The 12,231-nt window shown below is 41.6% G+C and overlaps 1 long non-coding RNA gene across 2 annotated transcripts; it reads left to right on the top strand.

Moving 5' to 3' along the window:
* The first annotated feature begins 1,015 nt into the window (after window positions 1-1,015).
* On the top strand, window positions 1,016-5,257 carry LOC134616656 (uncharacterized). Of its 2 annotated transcripts, none has more exons than XR_010091472.2 (3): window positions 1,016-1,426; window positions 3,189-3,299; window positions 4,697-5,257. It is a non-coding gene; the product is annotated as an uncharacterized LOC134616656 (long non-coding RNA). The 2 variants fall into 2 exon arrangements; XR_010091471.2 differs by lacking the exon at window positions 4,697-5,257 and adding an exon at window positions 3,901-4,066 and having other exon boundaries at window positions 1,019-1,426.
* Window positions 5,258-12,231: the final 6,974 nt, after the last annotated feature.

The raw sequence follows: 12,231 nt of genomic DNA, 5'->3' as shown, positions 1-12,231 counted from the left end.
TCAGCCATTTTAAAATTAATGTGTAATTTTGGCGACATTTTCCCCTCTTTTCAGGCCGCATACTTTGACGAACTCCTCCAAGGGATTTTATCATATTGGCACGATTTCCTGTGTGTGGAATCTAAAGACATTTGTGATGTTAAATTGCGAAGCTTTTTACGTTCAGGGAAACGGGGTGGTCATGGCGGCACGTGGAGTTTCAATCACTCGCCAAAAAGCAGTAATCTACTGTCACTCAAAAAGCACAATGTCCAATCTCTCCGAAACTTCACAGGCATGATGGGACTCGAGCTCGGAAATGTTTGTTATGCCATTTGTCAGTAATGGTTAGAGCGCCACCTTGTGGGAGGACTATAATCATGATTGAATGAGATGAAATGTTAGCTGGTGGTTAAATGCATGAATTCCATCAATGTGACATCAGATCGGACGTGCTGGTTTTAGGTGTAAGGCGTGGCTCGATGCGCTAGGGGTGCGAGGGCCCTCATAACGCTGCTTGCAGCTTTAATTATTAGGGCCCGAGCACCGAGAGTGCGAAGGCCCTATTGTATCTGCTCCGTTTCTTATTATTAGGGCCCGAGCACCGAGAGTGCGAAGGCCCTATTGTATCTGCTCCGTTTCTTATTATTAGGGCCCGAGCACCGAGAGTGCGAAGGCCCTATTGTATCTGATCCGTTTCTTCTTATTATTATTATTAATATTATTATTATTATTATTATTATTCAGGCAAAACAAGGGCCTTTTTGATTATGGAAGAAATATAGTGTCATCAGAATCCAACTATTTTTAGACATTGAATTTATAACACTGAATTTTTATCCTCCAAATTTCCCTGCAAAAAATATTCACCTGCAAAAATTCGCCTGCAAAAAATTCACCTGCAAAAATTCACCTGCAAAAATTCACCTGCAAAAAATTCAACTGCAAAAATTCACCTGCAAAAAATTCACCTGCAAAAATTCACCTGCAAAAATTCACCTGCAAAAAATTCAACTGCAAAAATTCACCTGCAAAAAATTCACCTGCAAAAATTCACCTGCAAAAATTCAACTGCAAAAATTCACCTGCAAAAGTGATGACCTTAAATGACCCAAGCCAGAGCAATCAGCACTAGATCGAGTCGAGCGGCTCTCAGCCAATTAAATTACGCTGTTTGATCACATGACATGTTAGCCGGCAGTGTCTTCTGAAAAGAGAGCTGTTTAGAGGTGAGTGATTAAGTTTTTCTCCTAAATAGAGATCATTACAGAACGCCTAGTCCTACTTAAAATACCATTCATTTTTCTTTTATTTTATCATCTACTCGAACTGAGGAAAACGTTTGACTAACTCAAAGAAAAGTTCCGCGCCTCCCCTGCCTGTCTGCAGAGGCAGTTTTGAATTCAGGAGCGGCATGATGGCAGCGGCAAACCCTGGCGGTTCTCCGGTAAGTGTATTGCATTTTATCTTCAAGTTTGTCTTTTGAAACGTTAATTTTATTTAAATCCGTTGGTCACGTATAAGGTACACAGACGGGGTCTTTGCTCAACTCGTCTGATGCGTGTCTCACTAAGCGCTACATGCTAGCATCCTGCTAACCGAGCTAACCTTTACATGCTGTGCTCTACAAAATAGGATACTCGGTACAAAACCATAATCCGCAGATATTGATAGATAGACGAACACTGCAAATATAATGTGGGAAACGAGAACGGCATTGGGTTAAGGGGTAAAATACACTATGAATAAAGCCATAGAGTGAATGGCTGCCATGGTTGCAGAACGGCCTGATTTAATGACAAGAATGGGGAAGAGTGAGGAGAAGTGAACCAACCAAAGCCACAAAACACGGTCAGGCAAGGCGGGAATAGGGCAGTGATATGTCCGTCAGTATGAAGTTGGTGTGTGCTTTGGTGAACAAAAACACGAGACCGGTAGCAGGAAGATGGGAGACTCGTGTTTCACTGAAATAGTGGTGAATTAAAACATCATTTGTTGGGGAAATTTAGGTGTAAATGCATCCATACAGGCGAGACAGAGGCAGACCAGGCAGTGAAGAAAACAATGCAAACATTAGAAATATTAAAACGGAAATATGGGATTAATATAACATACAATTAGGGAAAATTAAAGGAACACAATGTAAATTATACTGTTAAGTCATTAAAACAGCATAACCTGATTAAAAGAAACATGTAATTGGGTAGGATGGTGATGGTGATGATGATGATGATGATGATGATGAGAATAATAATAATAATAATATTAAAAAAACATGTACAAGATGGGCATGTATACTTGTACCCAGAATTTAACAACTATAAAGTTGTGGCATGCCAGTACCTTACCCCATCCATTATATCCACACTTTCAGAAAAGGATATGGTCAATATCTTTACAAATACTATCTAAACTTAAACAGATAGCATAAGTTAAACGGGATATTCCCTCTGCGCTCTCCTAGAGTGAATACATCAAATTAAACAAATAAGTAGTCTATGGCATTTAAAAGTGGTTACCTACAATTCTGAAATGATAATACTAATTCTTATTGATGATGATATTGTATTTGAAATCCTGGTGTAACACTGAACCCGACATCATAAAATGATTACCCTTGTAATGTCAGGGAGCTACAACCAAGGAGGGAAAATATTACTATCTCACCCCTTGTATCCAATTACATAACAGCACTGCTTAGTAAAGGTGTTGAATTAGCTGGGTCGCTCAGTTTGGGGAAAATTGTGGGGAGCCTGCAAGGGCCTCAACTTCTCCATTCCCACAATGTGCAACAAATGGGCACAGCTGATCTTCAAGATTGGAACATCGGCCAATTACTTCCAACTTTAACGTGTTTTTGCAAAAGTATTCTTAAAATTGTCTCTTTACACAGATCATAATGATACAAGATGGCACTTGTGTAATTTCCTATAAATTCAATAAATCTAAATAATTGTTATCAACCCGGTAAATCCTGAAAAATGTTTTAACAGCTGTGTTAAATTAAACTTCATACTGACACATGCTGGAAAGTGCATTCATGAGACAATTCATGTTTTATGCCTTCTAGAGCAGTAGCAATCAAAGACTTTAAGGATTCTTTTACATTTTTTAAAAACACTCTGATTAAGGCATAAGTTGTTCTTTATCATCAGATCTAAATTTGTTTAAAGCTTCGAATGTTTTGGGGTACTCTTCTTTGTTTTCAGGGTTCGTGGCAACCACGGATGGGAAAATGTGGAGGTTGCACGGCTGATGTTTACTGTTCGTGGCACAGGAAGAGGCAGTTTCATTTCAGGAATGAGTGAGCACAATCAAAGGTTTGTTCTCATAAAATACTGTCAACCTCAAATGTTTCTGACATAAGATGGAAGGTGTTGCAGCTTTATTTCCATTATTTAAAAATACATAAACATTTAAAGGGTATAGTTTTATGAAAAAAGTTTTATAGTAATATGTCTTTAGAGAACAGTGCCCTATCCAGCAGGATATATTGTCTGATATGTGTCAGGTGTTTTTTGTTTTGTTTTGTTTTTTGTTGTTGTTGTTGTTTCTTTCAATTTCCATTATTTACCCCTCAAGGAAGAAAATATTGGACAGGTCCTACAAACCCCAAAGAGCCTTCAGGACTCTGCCCTATTTTTAGTTATTCACACACCTTTTCCAGTCTGTTACTTCCTTCCAAGAATGTTCATTCTGTGTTAATGGTCTGGTTGTCATCTCATGTATTGCCACTGATCATCACAACCCTTTTGACACCTTTTAAGTGATATGCCTGGGTCCTTCCTACATGCCCTGATAATGTATTATTACTGTTGTCATGCACACATTTCATGTAGGGTTAGAAACAAGCAGGGAATTTCTCATACACACCAAAGAAAGGCCATACCTAATTTAAATATTTTTTATATATTATTTCAGAATAGAGCGACTGTGGAGAGACCTCTGGGTGGCCGTTACATGCATTTACTACGATGTTCTTCACAACCCTGAGGAAGAAGGCCTTCTTGACATTTCAAATGCTGCACACCTCTTTTGCTGCCATTACATCTTTCTTCCTCGACTAGAGGATAATTTTAATACATTTTGCAGTGGGTGGGACAACCATCCACTGCGAACAGAAAACAACATGAGTCCCAACCAGCTGTGGGAGTTGGGTCACAGATATTACCCTGTTCCTGTTCCAGAAAACACACAGGTAAAGGTGCACATTTTTAGTACTCATTGATTCTCTTACAGAGAATGTGATGATTTTATGGATAATTAAAGTCAGCCATAAATCCACAAACACAACAAGCTGAAAGTCAGTGATGCTGCTCGGTTTGCAGTCCTGAATATGACGGCACAAGCAGGATTCACTGCACTGTTAATGTTAGCTATGTTATATTGCTGCCTCTGTTTGGTGGTGTCGAGCCAAACGGACTTTAACGTGTGTTTGAACGAGCTGACGGTTCACTCGTTAAGCTGAAAGAAAGATGCTTTAATCACAGGAGTCACACATGTGTCCACTGTACCATCTGGAACTCTTCTTGTTTAGCACTCGTAATAACACAAACACTAAATCCTCCTTCTCTTTTGCTGTTTTGTAGCAGTGTATACACCTGAGACTGTCACCTGTCTGTCTGTCCTGCACTCTCTCTCTGTTTCTTTCTTTCTGATTGTGTAATAAAAGTATGAACATGTATTTATAAGTTACACTTGTGTTTGAATCCTGCAGCTTATCACACATTTGATTTCCATGTGTGACGACTGCAAGTGTCCAGAGTGAGGACAGACTGAGGGACCCACTGCTGCACATCATCTGTGAGGCTTTGCACCCCTGATGATCCACCAGGACAAACTCAGCAGTGTGTGAGGAAGAGGAGGAGGAAGAGCCAGCAGCAGCTGACAGATGGAGAGAATAGACAGACTGTTCCCTGTTTGTGAAGGACTGCTAGAAAAGTTTAAAATAACTAATTGTCTGTCCTGAATCAGTCTTATTAGGTAATGTTCAAATAATGTTATCATTCCAGTGTTTTCAGTGTGGGAGAAAGTACTCAGGGCCTTCAAGTTACACACTATGAAAGGCAGCAACAAGTTTAATATTCAGAAACCTAAAGTATGTATCAGCAGCAGAATGGAGCTAAAAATAAATGTTTGTTTCAGTTCTATGAAGCTTTGAGTATTTTGGATTAGTAGTACTGCTGTGTTTGTTGCATCATATTGCTGTAATTGTTTATATGCTTTATATACTCAGAGGTAAGTTGATCTATAGTGTTACATCATATTCTATAAGGATGTTATGTGTTTGTATACTTTGTGCCCAGTTTGACCCATTTAGCAGAAGTCAGTCTGTTTAAGGCTCTGATATCTATTCTGTATGACTTAAAGCAGTTATGACATGGTCTGATTTTCTCACCCAATAAAGGAATATTTCATATATCAGTCTACTCTTCATTCTATCAGCAACAGTTATCACAGCTCGTACATTTTCTTTTTACACATATATGTGAGCATTGAGCCAAATTTAGTAATGCCAACATATCAAACGAACAACATTTGTCTCTTATATATAATACATATACACTGTCAAACATATTTGTCTTTGAGTGAAGATTTAAGGTGATAGGACTTATAAATAACTGGAACTTGAATCTTTACTGAAGCTCAGTGTTAGACACAGAGTTCACTCACATGAATTTCACTCACATGTGCTGTACCAGTGTACCTGCACATGTGATGTGACAATAGAAGTGATTTGATTTGAGAGTTCAAACTCACTGCTGTAATAACTTATAATGATTAATATAATAACTATAATATTGGCCATATCATATTTACACTGACTTTAGTCTCATGAACAACATTGGCTAATTGTTATTTACTAGCTAATCCTAAATGACTGTTCAGTACAGATATGAAGGCCAACAATCATGTTTTACAGTCCTGTGGTCTCAGCCTCAGATACTTATTAAATCACACAAAGCTCGTGTAGAAACAAACACACGAACAAAATATGTTCTCCTTCATTTCTGTCAAACAAAGCTGTATGAAACGTTTCCAGCGGTTGGTGTTATGGTTGCTAGGCAACCTGGGCAGCGCGACGGAGGCTAGACCGTCCCATTTCACGAGCCTCGCACTTCCGGCCTTAGCGGTCTTTGAGTACGCGGCCCTTGAGGATCGTTGAGGCTGCGTACTTTAAGGCTGCAGACCCTGAATTGGGATACAGCCCCTGAATTGGGATACAGCCTTAATCCCTCACCTCTAAACAGCTATCTTCTAGGAGACACACTGCTGGCTAACGATGTCATGTGATCAAACAGCGTAATTTAATTGGCTGAGAGCCGCTCGACTCGATCTAGTGCTGATTGCTCTGGCTTGGGTCATTTAAGGTCATCACTTTTGCAGGTGAATTTTTGCAGTTGAATTTTTGCAGGTGAATTTTTGCAGGTGAATTTTTTGCAGGTGAATTTTTGCAGGTGAATTTTTTGCAGGTGAATTTTTGCAGTTGAATTTTTTGCAGGTGAATTTTTGCAGGTGAATTTTTGCAGGTGAATTTTTTGCAGGTGAATTTTTGCAGTTGAATTTTTTGCAGGTGAATTTTTGCAGGTGAATTTTTGCAGGTGAATTTTTTGCAGGCGAATTTTTGCAGGTGAATATTTTTTGCAGGGAAATTTGGAGGATAAAAATTCAGTGTTATAAATTCAATGTCTAAAAATAGTTGGGTTCTGATGACACTATATTTCTTCCATATTGCAGTGACGTGCCAGTGAGCTCCAGCCAGCTGTGCCAGAGTGACCGAGCCCCAGGCCGAGAGGCCGAGGGCACCCCACCCCCGAAGGAGCCCGAGCGAGCCCCAGGCTCCAGGCCCCAACAAGCAGCCACCAGGAGTGAGCCGGTGAGTACCTGGACGCCCAGCACCGGACACAAAGAACCACCAATGCACCGATGTCTGAGGGCGTCTGCCACTGGCTGGGGGAGTGGTGGGGGGAGATAGGCCTCCATACCATAGAGGGCCTGAGATGTCCCTAGAGAGGTGACGTCTGAAAGCCGACCTGACATATAGACACAAACAAACAGGCACACACAGATACAAACATCCATTCCCACCCTCATGCTCTCATATGCAATTACTCAGCATTCACCCAACGTGGAGACAAACATAAATAGACACTGTACACACAATCACACTCCCCAAGCGTACTCTATACCCCAGGTCTAGGTACCCTTGCCCCTGGAGGGGGAAACTGCACCCAGACCCAGGTAGTGCTACCCTCTTCCCTGGGGTGGAGAGAAGCAGACTGCCCCGACTCCGCAGCAGCAGGGAGGCCCCATATTCCAGACCCCAATCGGATGGCCAACTCCTCCTCCCAGCCCCCCCGCCCCAACAGGCAACAGAGAACAGGGGTGTGTGAAGACTCCAAACCTCCCTCCGCCCGCTCACATGTAGTGTTGATGCATGTGTGTTCTAAGGTGCATTTAAAACCCAGGGGGGCATGGAGCTACCTGCCAGAGAGCAGCAGGTAAGCGCATAGCCCCTCCTGATAGCCCTCAGTGTATACGTGTATTTAAAATTGAGAGGTGGGCAACGACGCCAGGGGTGAGGTTGTACACCCTGATGGTCTTCTGGATGACATGTAGCATGCCCACCCCCAAGGTCCTATATGTATGTGTTATGAGAGTGTGAGTAATGTGAATGTCCAAGTTGTGGGAGTTGTGGGATCACTATACCTTTCTAATGTGACGTTGTTGTCCCTGGCTCTCTTTCTCTCTCTTTCCCTCCCGCTCTGTTCCTGTGCTACTCCGAGTGTAACTACCGCCCCTCCCCCCTCTTCCCAATGCAAGCACAAGGCTCGCGTGCGGAGTGAAGCGGAAAAAAAGTGCGAGAGAGAGGGTGAGAGAAAGAAAAAAAACCCCACGGCTCCCAATAAGGAGCCGTCTTGCGTCGTTCACTTCAAAGATCCGGCTCTAAGAGCCGTTTCGTTCGCGGCCGACACATCACTAGTTTGTAAGATGACAACAGGCCACAACAAGACAGAATAAAATCGAACAAGACAGAACGAAACAAAACAAGACAGCAGCAGTATGGCACAATCCTGTAACAAAAGAGGGAAACAGTCGTCAAGGTCCACCCTACTATATGCCACATTATGACAAACGCAAGAGTCCCACTTTCTACTCTCTAAAGGGCAATACTAAAATGAGAAGCTTTCGTAAGGAGATCTGCAGTGCTTAGTTGCCTAACGCTCTCAGCCACCTTGGATGACAACAAACGTCTAGAAACTAACTCCTCACAGCGCTTCGTTACATTTATTACCCTGACGGTGCTCGCTGCACTACATACATAAATGAGAAAATGTTTTGCCCATTTTGTGGCGTTAGCTTCAGCCTCTTCACTCCTTTTTGTGCATCCCACGTTTAGCTGCTGCTTCTTCTTCTGCCGCTAATTCAAAGGCGCTTTACCGCCACCTGCTGGGCTGGAGTGTGGACCGTGACCGTTTTAAGGCCTGGATATTTTCTTAAGAAAATCCCAGTGACATTTAAAAATCTGAACATCATTATCTCACCCATACTCTTTTGTAAAATCTCTTCAAACATTAACTGAACATTACTTCTCTGAAAAGCCCTCATTTAGCTGACTACAAATCACTTTTCTGTACTACAAATATGGAGTAAGCCTAATCGTTGAGTCACTTCCGGTATTTCAGACAATCCCTTTCCGTGAAGAGCCACTTGTTAATTTGTTGCGGACTTTGCGTTAAAGTGTTTTCTGAAATGTTATTTTGTTGCCAATTTTTTATTTGTTTTTTTAATGTAAAAGTGTCTTTGGAAATGTTATTTTGTTGTTGATTTGCACTTCCCAGACACCGTATTATACTGACCCAGGGTCAGTGTAAAATACAATCCTAGCTGTCTGAACAAAGTCTGGCTCTTTTAATCCTGCATGACAAACCTCAGGATGCAGGTTTACTGAGCCTCTTTCCTGCTGGCACACCTGTCACACCTGAGAGTCAGCTAGAAACTTACAGTGACGTGGACATCATGCAAAGACTGCCAGACTCTGTAATACTGTAAATGATCAGTGACTCAGGTTAACACTAAACTTTAAACAGTACCTCTGTGTCTCTGTGTGTGCTGAACATCTAGAATCAGATTGAGTCAGGCTGCATCAGCTGAAGCTGTTATATGTAAATATCAGTATTTTTTATTCAGGTGTGGGGAAAATACGTAAGAGTGCAGTAAAGCGATGTACCTGATTAATCTGTGGCCAAAGGCATCGTACTTAAATCGGACTACTGAACCAGCCACATCAGCCTTTTGTCTGTTTAAAGTAGAGTAAAAATGAACTGCAGGTTCCTGAGAGGTGGACTGTGATCACAGAAACACATGTTCATACATACAGCTGTAGCAAGCTTACATTAATTTTAAATAGATTTGTCACTCTGATGTCTGTGTCTCTGTTAGTCCTCTGACAGACTGGTGACCTGTCCAGGTGTACTCTATCTATGATTACTGGGACAGGCTCTAGCCCCCCACCCTCCCACTGTGAACCTGAATTGAATATTCAGAAGAAAATGAATGGATAGACTGACATTTGTTTAAATAGTTCTAGAAATCTGAGCTGTTGGTGTGTCCTTGGATTGTGTGGTAATAATATTAGAGTAAAATATTAGTTTGAAGTATTGAAGTACTTAAATTCTTGAAAACAATACTTTTCCGAGTCCATGGCGGCCCTCTGCACCCACCCGATGAGCGGGGGCATACATCCATCTGATGCAAGATCAGGTTTTCTTGTATCGCACACTACATCAATACTCTTATGCTTGTCAGGTTAGCAGTCGGAGAAAAAGTTTCGTCATAGTCTATTCTAAAACTCTGGTTGTAACCTTTGGCTACGTGCCGTGCTTTCCCCCACTGCTTTCTTTCCCTCAGGTAAGCTAGTTAGGGTAAAAGTGTTTTGTATTTCCTGAGGTCAGATGGCCCAGGGTGTGAGTGGGCGTTAAGGCGTCTGGGAAGGGATCTCAAAACTGGATTATAGATGGCAGACAGTTGGTGTCGTAAGCCACCACCTCTGTTCAAAGATGGTCGCTCACAGTGGACATAAATGGCTTCTTTCACTCCTCTTTCAAACCATCTGTCTTCTCTGTACAAAATGTGAACATTGGCATCCTCGAAAGTTATAATCCAGTTTTGAGATCCCTTCCCACTCTCGCCTTCATGATGTTATCCTCTTGTTCCACCAAGCACATTTTCTCAGTGTCCTCATAACTGCGGAGTTTTGTTTTAAATTCCGCAAACTTGATTTCTGATTCACTTTGCGTTATGTGAACAGAAAAGGGTTTAAATGCTTCTGGTAAACCTTTTAACACCATCGCTACAAGCAGACCATCACTAAGTGTCTCTCCAGCATTTCTCAGGGCTGTAATGAGTGTCTCTGCGCGTATGATGTACTCCGTGACACTCTCACTGCTTGCTTTCTTCAGAAAAGTCAGTTCAGTATAAAGGCTGATAATTCTTGGTTAACTTTTCCCGCATAATAGTCTCTTAATATTTTCAGTGCCTCGCGTCCATCGTCGGCAGCTTCTCTCATGACAAGCGATAAACACTTATCATCCAGGAACTGTATTAACTCTGCATAGGCCTGAGCGTTCTTGTCTTCGTCGTCCTCATCTTCATCATCACTCTCCAATATTGTGTCTTTTAGACCTTGTAATCTAAGACGTCCCAAAAATTTTGTCTCCCACAGTTCATAATTCTTCTCATCTCCGTCAAAAATTAACCTTGCCCATCGGCCACTGGGTTCACCTGGACTCTTACTCATGGTGCTAACTTAGCATGCTAGTCCTCACCGAACACGCTGTACTTTGCGACTTTTAGGGTGGTAAACTTTTCTTCAATATTTTCCTGGGCCCATAACCTGTTAGCAGAGATGGGTCTTCCAGCAGAATCTGCATGAATACTGAAGTTATTTATTGATATAGACGGAGGAATAATCACACGTGGGGCATCGGCTTTTTACCGGAACATTCACCAACGTGAATTTTATTTATTGAACTCTCGCGTATACAGCAGGAAGCATCCTTTCAAAAATAAAATCCCGACAGATTACAAATGAGGGCATAGATATTAACTAACTCAACAATCAGTTTGCTCCCTGATCGGTACTGCTGAGCAGCTCTGTGTTCAGCTTTCAGCATGACGTGGAGGAGTCCCACGGGTCCTTTTAGAATGTTTACTTAAACAAAACCAAACAAAGTCACAAATCAAGAAAACTGCTCACATTTATCCATTATATTCCACTTCCTTTTGCATCGGTGAAACACTGTGTGACTCCGCAGACATAACCTGTACATTATGAGAAACATTTTCTAACATTTTTGTCAGCGACACGTCAGCCTGATGTCCCATAAACATATTTTGACGTGACAAACACTATTACGATCTGGAATTTGTCTCTTCCCATTAAAGTCACCCTCAGCTGAAATATAACTACTCATACACTTAAACTATAAGTTGAAGTAATTCATACAATTATGCAATAAAACCCTAAAACGTCCACACTGCCAATAAGTTATTGCACTGTGAGCTCAGTTTAATTATCCGTTAACAGTTTAGTGCCACTGCAGCCATCGTTTAACCAGCATGAGATCATTCATCAAGAAATCTGCTAACTATAAGTGCAGATTTGTTGTTGTTTTGTTTGTTTGCTTGTTTTATCATACATCAGATCCATTCACTAAATTCTCGCCGTAAAAAAAAAAAAATTGGAGCATGCGCACTGAGCTAGGGCATAATTTACATTCCAGCGAAAAGAACAGCAATTGCCACTTATTTAGTCTTCCAACAACCAGTTTGTTCGTTTACCGATAAGCTTGGAGGTATGTGTGTGACCAAGTGGCTGGCAGGTTGTGTGCATGTGGTTAATTAGAGACTAGGGATGGGTACCGGTATCCGGTGCCATTATGGCACCGGGTCTGACATAAACGGTAGTAACCAGACCGAAAAGCAGCGCACATTTCGGTGCTTTATTTCGGTGCTTTTTTTTCCTGAGATGTCAAACACTTGGGATTCTAGCCAATCATTTTACCGTTGCAAGCGTAGTAGGCGGGCCCAGGTACGTACATTCTTTTAGAGCAGAGCTACAGATTAAAAATGCCCAAGGCGAAGCGGTCAAAAGTCTGGCTGTACTTCGCAGCAAAAGATGCAAACTCAGCAGCCTGCAACAAGTGCTTTAAGGTGATACTGTGCACAGGAGGTAACACCTCGAATCTG

Source organism: Pelmatolapia mariae, linkage group LG3_W, assembly GCF_036321145.2.
Source record: "Pelmatolapia mariae isolate MD_Pm_ZW linkage group LG3_W, Pm_UMD_F_2, whole genome shotgun sequence".
Taxonomy (NCBI): domain Eukaryota; kingdom Metazoa; phylum Chordata; class Actinopteri; order Cichliformes; family Cichlidae; genus Pelmatolapia; species Pelmatolapia mariae.
This window is presented reverse-complemented; position numbering and strand designations above follow the sequence as displayed.